Source organism: Humulus lupulus, chromosome 1 (assembly GCF_963169125.1).
Source record: "Humulus lupulus chromosome 1, drHumLupu1.1, whole genome shotgun sequence".
Lineage (NCBI taxonomy): Eukaryota > Viridiplantae > Streptophyta > Magnoliopsida > Rosales > Cannabaceae > Humulus > Humulus lupulus.
This window is the reverse complement of record NC_084793.1, coordinates 289,492,770-289,509,416: the sequence shown is the minus strand read 5'-3', so window position 1 is coordinate 289,509,416 and position 16,647 is coordinate 289,492,770.

Below are 16,647 nucleotides of genomic sequence, written 5' to 3'. Positions count from 1 at the left end.
ACGTCACTTTCTTACGTCTACAGTCGATGGTTGCACCATCCCTTGCTAGCCAATCCATGCCCGGTATTACGTCAAAGTCTTTCATTTCTAGCTCTATCAGGTCTCCTTCTAGTTTTTCGCCCTCGATTTTGATCGGTACGCCTCGTTCTATCCGTGATGATAGGACTACCTCGCCTGAAAGCAATTCTGTCACAAACCTAGTTCTAAATCTTTCACAAGGTTTGTCTATTTTCTCTATCATTCCTAACGAGATATACGAGTGTGTTGCTCCCGAATCAAATAATACTGAACATATATTATCGAGGATAAGAATCTTACTTATGACCACTTTGTTACTAGCTTCGGTTTCTCCTTGGGTCTAGGCAAAGACTCTAGCTAGAACCATCTTGTTATCCCTTTTCTCTTCTTGCTTGAGCTGTGGACATTCTTTCTTTCGATGACCTTCCTGGCCACAATTGTAACATCCTTTAGTGTTTGCAAGACTTCCCCAGGATGTTTCTTTTGGAATTTGGAGCACTACGGGTATTCTACATAACCCGACCTATTGCCTCCATTGTTAGTCTGTGTTCTTTTGTCATTGCCAGATTGCTTATAGTCAGGATGCCTTATCTTCTAACCATTATTGTTGCTATGCTGATGGTTGTTGCTGTGGTTCTGACCATTCTGAGGTTGATTCTACTATTTAGGTTCAAGATTATTGGCCTCCTCCTTACTAACATTCGCCTGAAGCCTTTCCACTTCTATAGCCATTTTCAGAGCATCAGCGTAAGAAGTGGTTCCAGGATTTTCTAGTTTGACTCCTTGCTCAATCTTTGGTCTGAGTCCTCTAACAAGCTTGGTGACCCTCAAAAAGTCGGTTGAGACCAACTCTGGTGCAAACTTGGCTAATCGATCGAACTATCGAGCATACTCTGTTACCGTCAAGTTTCCCTGCTTCAGACTGGAGAACTCTTCTACCCTCGTAGCGATGACTGCTGAGTTGTAATATTTCTTGTGAAAGAGCTCCACAAATCTAGTCCATATCATGGTAGCGACGTCGTGAGTCTACTGTACTAAAGCCCACCATATTCTAGCAACCTTCTTTAGAAGAGATGAAATGCAGGATATGCAGTCCGCGTTGTCGAGGTTCATGTGTGCTAGGATTGGCTCTACATTCCTAAGCCATTCTTCCGCCTCGAAGGGTTATGTTGTCCCTTCAAAGTTTGGAGCGTGTTGCTTATGAAACCGCTCATAGACTGGCTCCATGTATTGAGCTGGGTAGGGTGCATAGTTCAACATTGGCCATCCACCATAAGTACCCACTTGTTGGGGTGCTTGAGCCATTTGTTGAGGCTGAGGCTGCGGCTAAGTCTGTTGTTGTTGTTGCAGTAATTCTTCCACTTGTAGTCGTAGTCGGAAAATCTCAGTGGTGTTGTCAACTGGAGGTGGAGCACTTCTGTTAGCAGTAGCATTGGTAGCATGCGCTCCCCTTCTTCGAACTGGAGGGGCTTCGTTAGTCTCGTTGGCAGTGATGGAGGCATTTCTAGCTGTGCGTGCAGATCTTCTGAGCGATATCTTAAGCAAAGTTCTAACAGTCGAGAAAAAGCGTGTTAGAACTTACCCTAATAGGCTCTAAGGCAAGACTTAGTCTAAGAAAACATAACTCGGACCTACTAGTTATGATTTCTTATGAAAAAAGTTATGTAAGCCTTCTTTATAATTAGGGTGTGTTTCTATACTTAGAAAATCAGCCATCTTTATTATTTTCTAAGTCTAATTCTGATCATCCTATATGACTTAATTCTTAGGCTCGAAACTCGTCGTTGTTCCAACGTTAACCATATTGAGGGAGGGCTGGGATCAGTAAAATCGTTCCCACTACTATGGCCCCCTAAACTCTTAATACAGAACTCAGTCCATTGATTTGTATCCACCCTCACCAAACTTTGATCATTATTTGTTGAATTTATTATTTATTATGATTGTAAAAAAAAAAATCAAACTCATACATGTCATTCAAAAATAACAATAATATTCATTTGGAAAAAGGTATTCACTAAGTACAATCATAAATGCAAATATAATAAATAAATAAATAAACTAAACTAACATAACTAGGGTAAATCTAAAAATCAGGATCTTCTACGTCTGACCCTTCATCTAACATGTCATCATCTATTTCTTCATAATCATCATTATCTTGAGCCTCAAAATTACCTTGGGGAAGATTCATAAAGATTCTTGCTTTTGTTCATTAGTGAACTGAAATTCCAACTTAGATGTAAACCTAAGTATGAGAAAATAATATCTCATGGCTACTGGTAAATCATCATCATCATCTATAGTATAGTCTCCCATATTTCTTCTAATGTTGAAATTACAGAAGGAAAATCTTTAAAAAGCCTAATTACTAGGACATATTGCTCTGTAGCTCTCATCATAATTTGCTTAGTAGTCTGAAGATGAACTTTCTCCTTGTGGAATAAGATTAATCTCTGAGTGATTTTTTCTAACACTCCTACAGTATTCCTTGACTCTCTAATCCTTTTCAATGCCTTAATGGCTCGGATATCCTGATAGGTCAAGGCTCCATCCATTCTTAACTGAAAACATAATGGCTAAAACATTGGCTAATAACATAAACATAAACACTTACATTGGCCGATAGATTCGGAGCTTGTGCGTGTGTATCAAGGAGAACTTCATGCATATGAATTGTTGCTCTAATACCAACTGTAATGCCCCGACTAATTCTAGACTTCGAACCATTAAAAACTACTAAACATAACTACTAATTTTAATACATATATAAGAAATGACATAACTTTATTTAAAACCCAAAATATTATGCCAAATACAAAGTAAAGTATGAAATATAAAATACGGTATGGGTACCCATTGTTTAGTACATAAAAACATAAATAAAACATCATAACTTTAAATTAATTATTTAAAATACTAAGTGCGAAAATACATAAAAACATAATTTAAAAGACTTTAAACAACGTCATCCTCGATCTTCCATCAGTCCATTTATCCTCAACACACATGCCATGCTGCCACAAATCCTTCCTGCCTTCCATATTCATTTTCCTGCATCAAGCTAAAAATAAAGGAATGAGCCTAATGCCCAGCAAGGAAAATCTACTAACAACATATATCATAAATCATAAACATAAGACTATATCATATACATATACTATAAAATATATGACTATAACAACGTATATCATATAAGACTACAATATTAATGGCCATTAACTCATTAACATGGTATGTGATAAAACCATCTAGGTCCTCTGTCTACTAATCGAGGTAGGTTAGATCACAACTATAATATATGATAACCCTTCTAGGTCCTCTGTCTACTAATCGAGGTAGGATAAATCATAACTCTAAACCATGAAAATGATAAAAATTCTTGGGGTTTGCTATCTAAGCAACTATAAGACCCAAGTGACTACAAAACATATTTATACATATTATAGCATAAAACATAAAACATATCATAACATAAACATACAAACACATATAATCTAACCTATTTTCCTTACCAAAAACCGGGATATGGAGACAAGAACGGGATTTGGAACACTCCTAAAACCAACAGTAAGAATCGTGAGTTTCTAAAGAAAAAGATATGAAAAAGAGAACTAAACCATCCAAGTAGAAACTTATCGAAAACCTTAATGTTCAAGGAACTTATACACCTAACCAAGAATCATAAACAAAAGTTAGGATCTGAAAGAAAATGGAATAAAAGAACTATGAAAAACTGAACTTAAGGATAAGAATACCATGGATAACTATGACTTTGATCTACACCTCGATACTGAAATAACACTATATTTTACTTCCCAAGTGTTTAGAAAAGCTTAGATTGGAAAAGCTTTTATCCAAAAACCCAAGTGTTTCTCTCTCTATAGTAATCTTAGCAGCTTGGATGCTCTGAACAATGCTTGAAGAATGAAGAAAATGGTTGAGTACTAGGTCCTATTTATAGAGTTCAAGGAGTGAAACTAACCCCTTTTAATTTGAATAAATAAATGAATATAAAATGAAAAATATTTGAATTTTCATTCAACAGATTCCCATAACTCGGTCAAAATCTTTCAAAGGCAGGTATAAGTGGTTAAGGCTGTTTTTAAATTTAAAAATCCTCAAGCTTCAAAAAACTCTCCCAGGGGCGATATATCGCCTAGACCTATTTCACGAGCCCCGCTCGTTCGTTCATGCGAAGTCGTCGTGTTTTCCGTACCTCCCGTAGGCGATATATCGGCCCCTATAGCTACGATATATCGACATACATTGATATATCAAACACGTATTTGCACTTTTTCAGCATATTTTGAATTGATTAAACTGCTTTGACTGAGTCAAAACGTGATCCTAACAGTTACTGGAAGGTTCTAGAGGTTCTAGATCTTTCTTTTATTTAAACTATTTATCAAAAATACTTAAATCCTTAATAAACATGATTATGAGAAGTGTCACATTCTTAATAATTCTATCTGTTGACGCAGTTCTTCGCCAACAGGTAATTAAGAAAATAAGAGGAAGGGATTAGTGCTTAACGATGAACCAAAATAGATGAATGATCTTTGTAACTGGACTGGTGACACAATTACGTTTTTTAGGTGGTTCAAAGGTTAAAATCCTTCTACTCCACCAACCAATATTATTGCTATATGCTTGGTATTCTTTTACAGGGTATTTCCTTACACAATAGAATCCAACCCTTTGTAACTCCCAGGGTCTCCATATTTATAGGAGAGGGCACCTGGGAGTTGGTAAGAAGGTCATCCCGTGACCTTCTTACCTATCATGTCACTTCTGTGACATTCATGATTAATTCCTAAAATCTGAAAAATGAAGTGTGGTCTAATCAATAGGTAAGAGGGATAATGGGCCGCACGGCCCAACCCAGTCGTGGGCGCCTGAATACGCACGTTCATGCTGCGTGTCCGAGAATTCAGGGATACATCAGACATGTGATGTCTGATATATGCACGTTTACCTTGCGTGGTTGACTTTACAGAAGGTCACAGCCTCCAACTCTAGCTCGTACCACGAGCTGGATGCTTCCCTCGACCTGTGGCCTTCAGAGTCCAAACTCAGTCCTTAAGTAATCTTGGTGAACCCTTTGGACACCCGAGCTAACGAGGTAGGACCTAACGACAGCAGCTCCAGTCATGGGGGATCCACGTGGCTGATATTATTTAGGCCGTATCTCAGCTCGCTAATAGCCCGTGGGAAAATTAGGGCGTACACTATCTAAACCTTAGGTTATAATAAATAATATTTCTAAGACCAGTAATATTATTCAAACCTTATGTTATAATTAATATTTCTAAACTATAGGTTAAACTTATAAAATCCATAAATGTTGCTATGAGTTTCCAACTAAGTCCCAGCTTGAACAAAAATCCACAGAAACTAACATACTACAAACTAATATTAACTACTACTACCACTATCTAGCTAAGTAAAAATTCTGGGACACTACAATGGACCATCCAACGAAGGGAGCTCTGGAGCAGGTATCGTGATGACTGGACCCAGAGGACACAAGATGTATTGCGCGATAAGGTTTGGGTTTGTAGCCTCGAACAACGAGGTGGAGTACGAAGCGCTCCTAGCTGGATTGCAGTTGGCCCAGGGACTAAAGGTAACACATTTACACATTTTTAGCAACTCACAATTGGTGGTATTCCAGGTGAGGGGCGAGTATCAGGCGAGAGGTCCTAAGATGGCCGCATACTTAAAAAGGGTAAAAGGCTATCTGGAGAAATTGGAGGGGTATAGCATAGAGCAAATCCTAAGAGAGAGGAATACCCACACCGATACCCTCACAAAGCTGGCCTCCACAAAGGATGGAGATATCCTCGAGTCTATACCTATGGAGTACTTATCCAAGCCAAGAATCACTGAAGCAGAGGTTCACATTATCAACACCCCAAAAGAATTGTGGGTCGACCCAATTATGAACTACCTGAAGGATGGAGCTCTACAAACAGACAAGAGAGAGGCTCAAAGATTGGTGTATAAAGTCACCCAGTATACCTTAGTAGACGAAGTCTTGTACAAGAGAGGATTTTCTGTGCTGCTCTTGCAGTGTGTTGATGAAGATGAGGCAATAAAAGTTTTGTATGAAATACTCGAGGGCGAATGCGACAACCATGCGAGTGGGCCATCCACAGCCAGGAAAGCCATGAGGCAAGGGTACTACTAGCCCTATATGGAGAAGGATGCAAGTGACTTCACGAGAAAGTGTGACAAATGTCAGAGACATGCAAACTACTCCCGGAAGCCCCCAAATGAGCTAACAAGCTTGACCAGCCCTTAGCCTTTCGCTATTTGGGGAATATACCTGATCGGCGCCCTTCCCATAGGTAGGGGTAGAGCCAAGTACGCAGTCGTAGCGGTAAAGTACTTCACCAAGTGGGTTGAAGCAGAACATCTAATAACAATAACGGCTAAGTAGATCACCACCTTTGTTAACATATTCATTGTCTGCAGTTATGGAGTGCCCTACAAAATCATTTCTAACAACGACACCCAGTTTGAGGGGGAAACGTTCGAGGAGTATTATAAGGAGAAAGGAACAAGGAGAAGCTTCTCAGCTGTTGTGCATCCGTAGGCCAATGGGCAGGTGGAGGCCATTAACAAAGTCCTCAAGAAGAACCTAAAAACAAAGCTAGAGAAACTAAAGGGAGCCTGGGTTGAGGAGCTACCTAATGTGCTTTTGGCCTATAGGACCACACCACGCATAACCACTGGGGAGACCCCTTTTGCCTTAGCATATGGATGTGAGGCTATCTTCTCGGTTGAAATGAAGAATAACTCCTTCAGGATACAAGCATACAAGGACCAAGTCAACCATGCGGCAATGGCTGAAAACTTAGCTATGTTAGAATAAAGAATGGAAATAGTGCAGATAAGAGTGGCAGTATATCAGCAACAGGCAACGAGGTACTACAACTTAAGGGTGCGAGAAAGAATGTTCAAGGTAGGAGAATTGGTGCTGAGAAAAGTACTCCCCAACACGCGAGACCCTGGGGCGAGGTTACTAGGGGCGATCTGGGAAGGACCCTACCAAGTCACCCAATGCATACCGCCGAACACTTATAAACTAGCACGCATGGATGACGCCGTAATACCCCGAGCATGAAACGTGGAACACCTCAGGAAATACTACCAGTAAGACTTTCATATCCAATTCATAGAATATTCGTATTTAGTTTATTGTATGTTATGCTAACTTCAGCAAATAAGAATCAAAGAGGCTACAAAGATAACCTCACAAGTAGATGTAACCATTTCATATATTTCTTTGTAATCTGCCCACTATGAATGAAAATATTCGCTACTTCACACGCTACATTTCTTCTTTATGCAAACATCCACTGAAGTGCTTGATGGAATAAATTTCACCAAGCACTTAGGGGGCAGGACAGGAGGCACGCATATATGCAAAAAAGAATAAACTCGGCAAGCTATCTCTTATATTCAAAAGGATTAGCTACCCTTATGAATATTAAGGGAATAGTAAAATAAAGAAAATTATAATGAATGAATACCTCCAACCAAAGGCTGACACCCCCGCAGGGGGTGAGGCTATAAGGAAGGCATCTCCCAGCAAGTATAGAATGGCCACTAAGCTAGCTAGCCAAAGGTTGACACCCCCGCAGGGGGTGAGGCTGTAAGGAAGGCATCTCCCAATAAGTCTAGAACGGCCACTAATTCGGCTAGCCAAAAAGGTCCTAAAAAACACCCTTGTAAAAATAGTACTATACATAATGACGAGAAGGACGCTTATCGCAGAAAATGACAAGTGCACGCAAAGAATATAAAAGGATACCAAGAACCTAAAAGGTTAATATTTCCTTACAAGTATAGTCAGGGTGCACAAAAAAATACTATTGTCATCAGCCCAAAGAAGACACAAGGAATTCGTCAAAAAAATAATAATAAGAAGGACTTGCAAAAGTCCCTTAAGTATGATAATCAAAAGAGAATGACAAAGGCTAGAAAGGCCAATGCATCCTCATTGTCGATATAAAAAAACAAACAATGACATACAAATCAAGAGTTCTACACACCATTAAAGATTTATGAGAAGTTCAAAAAAAAATAAGGAAAATAATATGGAGGATTACATGGCAGCAACATATATGTATACAAATAAGCCTTGAAGAGGGATCTACAGGTTTCCACCCTGACATTTCCACTCAGAGATTTTCCTAGTTGCATACTCTCCAAAGGGAGATAGGTCGACATCAGGATTGGTCCTCCACACGGCGTGCAATGTGCGCTCAATTATGCTGATCTCGACATTTACAAGTTCGGCCTCAAGCACACTAATTTCTCGTTTAGAGTGTGGATGGTAGCTTCAAGTCTAGTGTATGAGAGAGAGGTCGAAGTAGCCTTGGCTAATGTAGCGTCCCTTTAGCAAACCGCTTCAGCAAGTTGACCCTCCAAATCGTGAACCTGTGTGGACAAACTATCCTTTTCTACCTCTGCCATTGAGAGATTCTTCATTGCCCCCTCGAGCTCAAGCTATAGCCGTAGTGTGGATGAGGAGCTTGAGGTGATAAGCCGGTGACCCAGGATGGAAGCCTAAGGACAAAGAAACAAAATAAAACATCAATGGTCAAGCGATATAGAAACAAAAAAACATACATCGAGTGTTTTGACAAATACCTGCATGGAGGCTCGCATATAAGCCTCACCCAACTCGGCATCTGGAATGTTTTGCATAGATCCCCACTCGCCTTCAGGAATGTTGCCCATGTAACGGTCCATGGCTTCTCCATACTGGTTTTCCAGAGGATGGCCTCCAGAAGCGGAAGCATAGGCTCGATGGGGGGAAGCATGTATACCCGTTGAAGCATGCTTAGACATGGAAGGAGACCGAGAGGGTCTTGCCCCATCTGTAGAGGCACGAGGGGCATGGAGTCACCTCTTTAGGCAGAGAGGCACCCGAAGACGCCCACCTTAAACGCCCCCCCCCCCCCCCTCGAGGGTGGAAGGGCATCCCAAAAGAAAGAATGACAAAGTTCCTCGTCGACATAGAAGGGGGGAGCATGGGCGTTGAAAGTAGACTCGCCACCAGGCACCAACGACGGAACCTGAGAAGTAGCAATGTCGGTGTGTTCGTCGTCAGCAACATCCCTAGCCCCACCGGCCAAGGATCGTTAACATGAGTAATACTCGAACACCACCTCTGCTTCATCTTCCGTGTCCATATGGTCACCCGACGGGTAGATGTAACCTTTATCAGCTTCCTCATCATAATTGTCTTCATCACCACCATATACCCACGGAACGGTACATTTGGACGAGACAGAGCATAAGGAAACAACTTGATCCAGAGATAGCAGCTTGTACGAATAAAGGTTTCCCTCTGTGAAAAGGTCACAGGCCTATTTACGCAAGACCAGCACACCCAAGATCTTCGCCACTCGATCGCGGGCCAAAGATTTCAAGGTAGGGGTAAAAGAGAAATTTCTTATATACAAACTCAAGGTGGGAATAAGCTTACTTAAAGTGTTGAAGCGCGTACGTTGGGTGGACACGCTAGGGGTGAAGAAGAAGTCACTCTTCCATGAGCCTCTGTTGGAAATGGAGCCCTCCACAAGGGCATACCCTGTAAGAGCCATGACTTTCTGGAGCTGATAGAAGCCGGGGGCTGTGGGGTTCGCCGTAAGGGTATAAAGGTGATGGACCTCACTCATGGAAGGCCCTCTAGAGTATATGTATAAACAACTGAGCACCACCCAAGAGTTGGGGGATAGTTGGAGGGGCGCTAGCTCAAAGTAGTTGAGTACCTTGACAAAAAAGGGGTGAAGCAGCAAAACTCCACTGGATTAGATTATTGAGTCGCTAAAAGCAACATGCCCTTCAGGTTGCTCAGATGCATGGTCCTCGTGCTTTGGAATTATGAACTTGATGTCTGACGATAGTTGGTGGACCTTCAGCATGTTGGCAAGCTTTACACGGGTAAGAGTGGACATGATACCCATGTTTTCAGAATTGTCGGAAGTCTTCCTCGGCATGTCAGGTACCTAGACAGAGACGGGAAATTTGTGAGCGATTGACTTCCTCAACCCTCTAGAAGGTCCTCTACGCGTCTTACGCCATGGTCCAGCTAAGACTCGATGACGTATGTGCATGAAGACAACCCTATATCTACAACATAAGTGTGAGGGATATAAGAAAAGGACCCATGCATATGTGTCTGATGGGTTGTGAAAGAAAAAAAAACCTCTAAGGAACGGGTGCATTTCAACCAGTGAACCTACCCTCATATAAAAGATAAAGGAAATATGTGTATCATTGGAGGAAGAAAGTATACCTGGGTGTGTATATGTAGATCCGTAGATGTGCGAGGACAGGCTTTTAGGCATGTAAATAAGGGTCGAGCAACAAGCAAGAACGGACCTTTAGCAGGGAGAGAACGCCTTACACCACTACAATGCAAACCTAGTGTGAGAGAGAATAAATAAAAAAAAAGGTGAATGAATGAATAAATGAAAAGGGGAAAAAATCACCTAAAAAACAACTATTTGGGGGATAGAACCGTATAACTCCTAGATATAGCTTGAAAAAGATACCACTACGCTAAACAAGTTTTGGAGTGAAGAGGTGAGTTCTAGTCTTGGGGTATTTATAAGGAAAGTCAAGGCTCCCTAGCCATTGGATCAAATCTAGATGAATGGTGGAGATCAAGAGTCTTGGCAGCATTGGGATCCACGCTTGGAAATGGTTGGCCCTTATTCAATCTTAGGGACATACTTGGATCACCACCAAAGTTAGTTGGTTTTTGTGTTTCTTTAGACACTACAAAGAAACACACTACCTAAATACACTTTGTGTTTCTTCATACAACATTAGATAACACATCATGGTTGAGCCTCCCCAAACTTGCCATCCATATCATACAAAAGAAGAAGAAAAAGTCTCCAAGGACACTTAAAAGTATACTTATAGACTCGGGGGAAAGTGTGAATATGGAATAATTTTCCCCTTAATCACCACGAGCCAAGCTGCTAAGTTGGACCACAAGAAAGAAAGGTCTCCCTAACAGAAGTCTAAGAAGGGCATCCGCGAGCGACTAAGTGTCGAGATACATGGGCTTCACTGTGCGAGGCACTTCCTCAAAGACGCTCTGCATGAACCCTAGAGACCCAAGGGCCTCACTGTGCGAGGCTCGTCATGCGTATGTACCAGCCGAGGCACCAATGGTCTTGCACAGTGAGACCGATCCCCAAGCCTTGTGAATGCCCAAGTGTGCACATGTCCTTCCTAGCCGCACCGCACAGACCCTGGAGACCCAAGGGCCTCGCTATGCAAGGCCCGTCATGCGTATGTACCCGCCGAGGCACCAAGGGTCTCACACAGTGAGACCCATCCCCGAGCCTCTTGAATGCCCAAGCGTGTACATGTCCTTCCTAGTTGCTCAGCACATACCTTAGAGACCCAAGGGCCTCGCTATGTGAGGGTTGTCATGCGTATGCACCCGTCGAGGCATGAAGGGTCACACATAGTGAGACCCATTCCCGAGCCTCGTGAATGCCCAAACATGCACATGTCCTTCCTAGCCACTCCACATGGACCCTAGAGACCCAAGGGCCTCGCTATGCGAGGCTCGTCATGCGTATGTACTCGCTGAGGCACCAAGGGTCTCGCACAGTGAGACCCATCCCCGAGCCTCGTGAATGCCCAAGCGTGCACATGTCCTTCCTAGCCACCCTACACGAACCCTAGAGACCCAAGGGCCTCGCCATGCGAGGGCCATCACGCGTATGCACCTACCAAGGCACCAAGGGTCTCGCATAGTGAGACCCATCCCCGAGCCTCGTGAATGCCCAAGCGTGCACATGTCCTTCCTAGCCACTCCACATGGACCCTAGAGACCGAAGGGCCTTGCATAGCGAGGCCCGTCACACGTATGCACCCGCCGAGGCACCAAAGGTCTCGCATGGTGAGACCCATCCCTGAGCCTCGTGAATGCACAAGTCAAATGCATCTCCAAGCCTCGCACATGCCTATTTCCAGGCCCTACACCTGGAAATAGGGCCTGGAGTAAAGAAGTCTGGTTTCGACACTTAGCAAAATATAAAGAAGTTTGGAGAAAAGACTTACTTTGGAAAGGTAAGGGGGACCACCAGGCATGAAATACATGTACGAGCAGGGGGTGTGCAACCCTGAGAAGGATAGAAGCATGACCCTGACATCTGTGTCCAAAAAGTAGTGGTGGTACGAACCCGTACAAAGAGTGGAGGCACTACCTGAGAACCCCCAACCATGTACTAGAGCCGACACCACAACGTCCTGCAGCACAACCCCGACAACGTACCTGCGTACGTTCTTATCCCCAGGGACCACCATTTATCAAGGGTCATTAGAGCCAACCTATAAATAGACTTCCACCCCTCAGAGTAAGGGGTTGGAAAACTCATGTAATACCAGACTATTCTAATAGCAATATACAAGTCTTCTTCTATTGTTCATTGGCAATTTTTTCTAAATTTCTACAAGTTCTTTTGAGTTCAGGAGCCTCTTAGTAAGTTTTTGAGTTTTCCATCTATGTATTGTTGATGAGTTTCTGCTGTCAACATACCATAATATGACTTTATCTGCATGTTTAGGTGTATTAAATATGCATGTGAACCCATTTTTGTTTAATTGGGTAATTTTCATAATTTGGCCCGTTATGGGTATATTTGGCATATATGTTGTATGTGTGTGGTACTTCATTATTATTTGGTTATGCTTGGGTTACTCAGCACGAGATGATCCTAGGAGGCAAGCTAGTGGGAAAGTCACAACGGGATCCATACTTGACTCGGAGTGAGTCAAGGGGTATTTAGCACATTGCCGGGATATTGGGTAATGGGAATAAATATTTGATGATAAATTGGGAGTTAGTGAGATTAGAGGGGAAATTCTGGGAATTTTGACTATTTTACCCTGGGGGCGTTTTTGGGACCCCGAGCATTAGGATTTGCTTGAGGTTACTTAAGCTTGAAGTAACCTGTCAGAATTATAAAAGAACGTTCAGAACTTTCTCTCTCCCTCCCGTTCCCTTTTAGACACCCATTCGCATTTTCTAAGGAAACTCAAGTTTTAGGACTCGGATTCAAGCAAGGATCAAGGCATAGAAATTCTAGGAAATATTAGAAGCTTATTAGCCAGAGGATTTAGTTGGAAAATGACTTAATCGGAGGTAATCCAAGTTTTAAGTTCTAAGTTTTTGAAGTTTTTAAGCTTTGATTGGATTTTATGTTTTGATGAGTTTTTGGATGATTTGAGGCTTAGGTTTTCATGGTTTTGGATAATTGGGATATTTGGGAACTTTGATTTTGAGATTTGGATATGTTTGGGTGGGTTTTTGGAAGGTTTAAAGTGGGAAAAATTGTAGGAAATGGCTGGTTTCATGGTCAAATCGTGACCTTCTTCTAGCAAGTCGCGACTTGGACGAAGCCAGAAGCCAGAGGGAGGAAGACTGAGGGGCGCGCCACGACCCAAGAGGGGCCAAGTCGCAGCCCCGTACCCAGAGCCCAGGCAAAGGCTCTCTGACTTGGGGGCAAATCGCAACCCTGAGGACCAGGTCGTAACCGACTTATGCATTTTTGCCTAGATTTGGTTTTTAATCGTGGGAACTTAATTCTAACGGCCTGGGATCGATCCTACTACCCAGTTGAGTAGTTTTCGACATCTCGGAGGCTAGGTTTGGGCCTGGAAGTATTTATTTACTCATTTTGATGAGTTTTTATATTATGGTTGCGATGAGGTTATCGCTAGGGGCTTGGAAATAGGATCGTGCTTGAGGGTCATTTATTGGTAACCTGTGCTTGGACCAAAGGTAAGAAAATTGCACCCAGTATGTGACATACATGGTTATTAATGAAGCATGTTGAGTGCTCTATATATGGACATTGATTGCATTATAAATGCATAGCAGCTTTACTTATCTGTGTATTGTCCTGACTTATTAGTCAGATAATGGCAATGGTGTTTAGTATTGACCATGAAGCTGTGACTTATCAATCAAGTTCAGCGGTGATATTGAGAGATGGATGTATGGTATTGGCTTAAGAGTCAAGAATGGCATTAATGTGTTTAACACAAGTCAAAATGATTAGATCTAATCAACATGAGCATGAAATGCTTGACTGGCCCCAAGTTCGATGAAAACTGAAAGCGCTTGTCTAGTCTAAAGGCTAGGTATTTAGAACCAGGGTTATAAGCTCAGGTGACTGAAACGTCACATGGCTAGGAGGGCGTGGGACCTCAGAGATAGACTTATTAGTTATCTACATAGAGATAGACTTATTAGTCATCTACACAGTGATAAACTTATGAGTCATCTATACAGAGATAAACTTATGAGTCATCTATACAGAGATAGACTTATGAGTCATCTATAAAGAGGTAGACTTATCAGTCATCTATACAGAGATAGACTTATCAATCATCTATACAGAGATAGACTTATCAGTCTTCTATTCAGAGAGTGACTTATTAGTCATCTACCTAGAGAGACTTATTAGTCATCTATCTCAGAGAGACTTATTAGTCAGCTACCTCAGAGGGTTATTATTGCTAGGCAGGCTTATTATGATTTGGTGACATGTTATTATCTGCTTATAAGCATGTGTTTGAGTTTTCTTGCTGAGCTTCAGCTCACAGGTGCTATGTGGTGCAGGTAAAGGCAAAATAAAGTTGGACCATCCTTGAGTTGGAGAGCTTAGGTGATGATGTGTACATATACGGCTGCTCGACCACCACGGCTGAGGGTTTAAAGAAGAACTAAGGATAAACCCTCTTTTGCCGCTTAGATCGACTGATTGTAAATCTTTTATTGTATTTATCCTTTAAAATATATTTTGGGATCTCATTGTATACAGTAAACGTTTTAGTATAATTTTGTATCTTTAATCAAAAAAATTCACCCTAAATAGTTAATCACATTTAGTTACACGATTACAACCAAATAACTTGGTTAGCAAGTTTAGCACTGTTTAAAATACACAATGTAACGGTCCTCAGGTAGTAGGGCATTACAACCTGGTATCAGAGGGAGCCAAGGTTAAGGGTTCCTATAGACAAGTTGGGCATGTACACTCGTCACTAAAGACAAGCTTCACTCAGGGTATGGTAACTATTTATGTGGTTATGTGCTTAACTGCTTAAATAGAATGTACATGCTTTACCTGCATATTGTTTTAGGGAGCATGAGATTCTGATAGAGCCTGACTCTTAATTATTGATATGATTATATGATTACTTGCTCAGTGAATATATAAATGTGTTATTTGCATGCTAAAGTTGGAGGCATGGTATGTATGTTAGAAGATGAGGGATTATGATTGATGTATGAATTCTATGGGCATGTTTTTAGCGTTGCAGTGGTTTGTGAATGTAGTGTGGTGTGATTATTCCCGTGGGGAAGGCTTTTGATATGATCATCATGTTTAATGGGTCAAGTTATTGACTGCAAATTTAATCAGCAGGTCTGTATCCAAGGTAGATAATGAGACATGGTGGTAATTATACCAAGGCTGGGAATTACAGCCAGGGTTTGAGTTTTTCATCTACTCCTCAGAATTTCCACCAGGTGTTTACAGATGTGCAATTAAGATTGCAGAGGCAAGAGGAAGAGATCAGGTGTTTAAAACAGCAGCAGAATCTGTCAGGGAACACCTCTTCCTTTGCTATGCCAGGAGTGGCACCAGTATTGGCTCAACCTAGGGTTGAGAACAGGTGGGAGTATCTTTATGGAAGATTCCAGGAGTATTACCCTCCAGTCTTTGAGGGAGGCCTAGATCCATTCAGAGCTGAGCAATGGATGGGCATGATTAGTTCCATCCTCGACAGTATGGGGGTGGTAGGTCATGATAAGGTGATCTGTGCTACATATGTATTGTGGGATGATGCCCGAACATGGTGGGAAGTAGTATCCCAGACATGAGATACAATTGTGATGGACTGGAAAGAATTTAGGTAGCTTTTTAATGAAAGATATTACTATGATGCAGTCAAGACTACTAAGATGAATGAGTTTCTGAATCTTTTTCAGGGAAATGCAAAAGTAACAGAATATGTTAACAAATTCGATGGGTTGGCAAAGTGTGCTTTTGATATAGTACCCACAGATGTGGATTTGAAGGAAAGGTTTATATTGAATTCCAGAATAGCTCAGGGCATTAGAGTTGCCCCAGTGCATGAAATCTCTACCTACGCTTAGGTGGTAGAGAAGGCTCTTACTTTTGAGAGCACAAGAAATGAGATTATAAAGGAGAGTGCTGGAGAGTTGGATACTTTACCCAAAATGTGATTGGTGTAAGAGGCATCATTTGAAGGAATGTCGAGCAAAGGCATGCTTCTTTTTTGGAATGGTTGGGAATCTCAAGAAGGATTGCCCAATGCGAAGGAAGGATGAGAAAAAAAAATGTTGACAACTCGACTCCAACTCGAGTGTTCGCTCTGATGCAGTCAAAGACTGATTCTGAGACTAAGACTGAGACTGAGGCTGGTTCCTCAGTGGTGGCAGGTCAGCATTCTAGTTTTGATTTTTGTATTGTGTTGACTGGTTTTGGTACCATGTTGTTCTTTGCTTGTTGTATCTAGAGAGGCATAGATTTGATATGCAGATTACAT